Source organism: Gorilla gorilla, chromosome 19 (assembly GCF_029281585.2).
Source record: "Gorilla gorilla gorilla isolate KB3781 chromosome 19, NHGRI_mGorGor1-v2.1_pri, whole genome shotgun sequence".
NCBI classification, from domain to species: Eukaryota; Metazoa; Chordata; class Mammalia; order Primates; family Hominidae; genus Gorilla; species Gorilla gorilla.
The window spans coordinates 104,157,315-104,162,467 of NC_073243.2; positions in this window are offsets into that span (position 1 = coordinate 104,157,315).

Consider the following 5,153-nt stretch of genomic DNA (forward strand, 5'->3'; position numbering starts at 1 on the left):
AAACAGAAGGAAAATGTTTTGCCTGGAATGTTTCTGGGAGGAGGCACCCCTGAGAGTATAAGGTTTAATTTAGACTGTATCTTTTGACCCCAATAGGTCAGGAGAGCCTTATGAAAAAGGTGATGCATTCTCAGTTTTCATTCCCAATCCAATGACCATAGACAGCTTAGACTGCAGTGACCTACTACAAAGCCATTCATTCATTTCAATACTGGCAATACAAAGATGAGAGGGCCAGGCAAGAGAGGAGGAGAGAGGAGGGGGACAGCAAGGATTGTAGGTCAAGGGTGAGGGCTTTGAAGGACTGCGGGGGTTAGGGAGGTGATAATCTCTGAACAGCCATGTGGATGGTGAGCAGTAGAATGAGCTACATGACACCTGGGAGCCCTGAGCTCTGGGAACTCACTGGATGTGTATTTTGTCCCCATCAGTGGCCACCACCCAGCTCAGAACCCCTGCCCATTTCCTTCACCACCTGTCAGATGCAGCTTCCTCCACCTTATCACCCTCCCCTCCCACTGGCCAAAACCCTGAAGGGGCTATATCAACATATATATATAAAACACTCCTATATTCTATCAACAATAAACTGCAAATGAAAGAAAGAGGGAAAAAGGAAGGAAGGATGGACGGATAAAGTCTACAAACTCTTTACAATTACTGCTTATATCATGGGAAAATGCCAATGTCTGTTTTGACATATTTTTAGAACCGGCAGACTAATTTGCTTAGCAGTTTTCTACTAGGAATTGATGATATTTGAAATGTTGGATAAGAACAATAAAGCTGTGTTTTCTGTAGCTTGACTCAACACAGAAAAATGGAAAATGTTAAGATATTTAAATTCTGATGGATGGGCTTGGGTTTTTTGACTTAATTAATGGTGTGAAATATAAAATGTCATATAATTAATGCATTGAGATTTTTAGATTATAGAAATTTTCAGGATTTATAGCATCTCTTATAATTTAAAACATTTATGATCAAGTCAAACACAACCACTTCATCTAAAAGCAAAAGTTATGAGACCTACAGAAATATCACATAATGTTAACCTATAAGAGCTAAATATAAAAGTGTTCCCAACTCTCCTTGTTTTCTTGTGTAAAACAGGCCTAAAATCTCTCAATCTATTTTTTTATCATTTTAGTAGATAAATTTACTATTTTAAACTTTTTAGGAGAAAACTTGTACAGAAAACCCAAATCTTTCTTTGGGAACTCAGATACGGCCTCCAGAGCTCCAGAGGACATGCCCATGTTTCTATCTGGAAAGCCTTTGAGCCATCACCAAAATTTAGAAAGACAAAACTACTGGTTTGTTGAAAAAAGTCCAGGAGTAGGTGCTGCATATTTAAGAAAGAAAAACAGAATAACTGAAATCTTTCATGCATTGAACAAGCAAAAAAAAGTTACACTTGAGCTTATTTGAATCCTTTCTGTTTATTACCCATCTCTCTCCCCTGGGCTAGAAACAAGAAGAACCTCTTCCTTCAGCATTCTGACAACCTTTCCAACTCTCTCCCCTGTCCAGTTCTCCCCCTTCTCAGAGACATGCTGTCCCGTGAGTCCACAGCTCTCTTTTACAGAAACCTTAAGAGCTCTGCAATGCCCAGAATTATGTTATCATTTCCTGGTTCTAACTATGATTTCCGGGGTACAGTGAGAGCTTCATGTTTCCACGAGGAAGTTTATGCAAAACCAATTAATCAGAGAAAAGTAATTTCAGATTTTATTTGTATGTGTCCTATAGAAAATAATAAATCAACTATATTCCAGAAAAATAAAACTGGTCCAGATATTACCTTAAGAATGATTTCCTCTTATATTTGACTTTTACAGTGATGCAGTGAGTGCATGCAACCATTTTTGCTATCCTGAATAAGCTGGGCTACAGGTGAAAATTTAAATGGAAACTTACATTACGTATTTCAAGTAGGTACAGACAGAAATTTTAGATTATATTTCAAATTTTATTTAGGAAAAAATGAAGCAGATTCTATAAAAATTTACATATAAAAGCATCATATGAAACCATCATTTCAGAATATAGATCACCAGAGTTGCAAAGGAAGTTTCAAAAAAAAAAAAGTTGCCCAAAAGCAAATTGTGTCAGGACACACTTCTTCATCCCAATTCACCTCTAAACTGACGGAAAAAAAGTGTAAGCTGCTATTCAAATTCTTCAAAATGTCAATATTTTATTACTTAGAGTTTAAGATACAGTTTAATCACTGTAATATGCTTGCTTCATTAGCTCACATAGCTGTGCGTTTGGACATTTTCTTTTCTTTTTGCCTTCATTTCAAGAGGGCCTTAGTACACACACATGGATGTATGAGTGTACATATATTTTTTAAGGGATTATGAATATTGAAATAAGGCTCTCACTCAACGGAGTGATTTTCCTTAGTCAGACATGTTTGTGTTGTGTGTGCTGATTGATAGCAGGAATTCATTCAAAACAAAACAAGTTTATGCAAAAAAGAAGAATTCAGTGTGCTGGAGAGAGGGTGACTATAACCCAACTCAATACATCATTCCTCAAGAGGATCTGTGTATTTGTCCATTCTTGCATTGCTATAAGGAAATACCTGAGGCTGTGTAATTTATAAAGAAAAGAGGTTTAATTGGCTCACATCTCTGCAGGCTGTACAGGAAACATAGTGGCCTCTGCTTCCAGGGAGGCCTCAGGAAACTTACAATCATGGTGGAAGGGGAAGGGGAAATAGGCACATCTTTTTTTTTTTTTTTTTTTTGAGACGGAGTCTCGCTCTGTCGCCCAGGCTAGAGTGCAGTGGCACGATCTCGGCTCACTGCAAGCTCCATCTCCCGGGTTCACGGCATTCTCCTGCCTCAGCCTCCCGAGTAGCTGGGACTACAGGCGCCTGCCACCACGCCCGGAAAATGTTTTTGTATTTTTAGTAGAGACGGGGTTTCACCATGTTAGCCAGGATGGTCTCGATCTCCTGACCTTGTGATCTACCCACCCTGGCTTCCCAAAGTGATGGGATGGAAGTAGGCATACCTTACATGGTCAGAGCAGGAGTAAGAGAGAGAGCAGGGAGCCACACACTTTTAAATAACCAGAGCTCATGAGAGCCCCATCATGAGAACAGCACCAAGGGATTCATGAAGGACCCTCCCCCGCAACAATGATCCAGTCATCTCCCACCAGGCCCCAGGTCCAACATTGGGGATTACAATTTGACACGAGATTTGGTGGGGACACAGAGCCAAACCATATCAATTTGACACCAACTCCTTATAAATAGAAAACCTGGCCAGCTTACCCTGTCACGCATTTCCTATTGCCATGGACATCACAGAATGATCATGAAGCTGGGTGCTCCTGTTCAGTTGGTGCCATGAGGGCCTCAGCATCCGAAGATCACACAGAACACTTTCCAGGGTTTGCCCAGGAGGTCGTGTGCAGTCAGGCTCCGATGAATGCCCTTCTTAAAGGTTAACATGGATCTTCAGGTAGTAATCATGCCTTAGCACAACTGGGGAGACAGGGGACTTTGAGGTTATGCAAAGTAAAATGCTATTAAATTGTTTCCTAAATGGTAGGATTAATTTCAAAGCTCACCTACAATCAAATGAGACAAACAAAAACGTTAGAATTTTCTTATTTTTTTTCCTAAAATATTAACCAGATAGAGATGAAGGGGGTGCAAAAGGAAGAATTGCTGCATTGTTAGCTATGAATTTGTTTTTTAAGACAAACAGGTTTGGAATCTAGAAACTGGCAATGCACTAACAGCAGTGGAGAACACAATGTTTTCACTTCTATAATAACAGCTAATGCTCTCTTACAAACAGGTTTGCTTTCCTCCTAGTTGAAGTTTGAAGCAGGTGTAAGCTGATTTCCACTAACTGGTTGGGTAACCCCACCCACCGTTTCTCTGACTTCCATAATTGATCTTATGTGGCAGGTAATGAGCTCCCTGCCTGGGCTGTGACAATTTGTGTCTTTAACTGATTTCTGGAAACAGTGTTTCTGTCAGGTGTCATTAAGCAACAATCTGAGATACAGACCTGGACAGTTCTCAGGGAGCATTGACCAGTAAATTGATAGACAGGAGAGATAAAATTGACGACCACAAAAAATTTATATTTCTCATGTCTAACAACAAGATATTGAATAACTATAAAAACAAGATTTTCAGAACTGAGCAAATGTATGTTGTGCCCAGTGAACCAGGGAGAAAACCCAGCATTCAAACCAGGCAACGAAATTGTATTTTTTCATTTAAATAGAGGACAAAGGCAAAGGTGTCTCATTCAGTGAAAGGTTTATTAGGGTTAATAGACTGAATTTTTCAAATAATTTTTGAGAGAAGTGAGGTCAGTAACTTCCCGCACATTTATCAAGGGTTGAATTTGGCTTTAGAGAACATCCGATGACAAAATGAAACAATTCCAAAGAGTTACATCACAAAATAGGGAACAGAGATTTAACACAGGAAGAAGTATTAAGAATGTCACGATATCTTCAGAAGTCACACGAAGTGGTATAACACAAGGGTGTTGTCACACATCTCAAAGAATTCCACATTGGACTGAATATACACCTATTTTTGCAGGTGATATAGAGTTTCAGTGTTGAATGTAGATGCTGAGATTGAAGCTTAGTGTACTACCTTTAACAGTGCCTAAGTTCAAGTTTTATGTCGGTCAACAGTCACCGTACTGGGAGAAAGCAAAACTAAGGGTGAGCTCTTCTGTAAACTTGTGAAGCAGTTTGAAATTGACTTTAAAAAGTAAAAATCAGGCAATGTTCTAGGTGACTCTCATTTAGCCCTGCACCATATCTGTGCCAGCTGTCACCACCTGTGCCTGCTTTCTTCTGTACCTATGGACTTGTCTGACGAGAAACAGTAACACATTCCAATTTCCATAGGCGTCATGCTGACATTCCTAGTGTAAAACACTGCAGTGGTTTTGGAAGTTGTTTGTTTGTTTATTCATTTGTTTGTTTTGGGAAGGTGTAAAATTAGAGTGACATCATATTCTGGGATGTTGAATACTGGATTAACCTAAATTCTAAGTACCCCCTGCAGCTCTTCTGGCACTACGGTGGAGAGTGCTGATGTGTTCATTGTTCATTTTCTATTCTGAATTCGAAGAGAATTATAAAATCAATTTTCT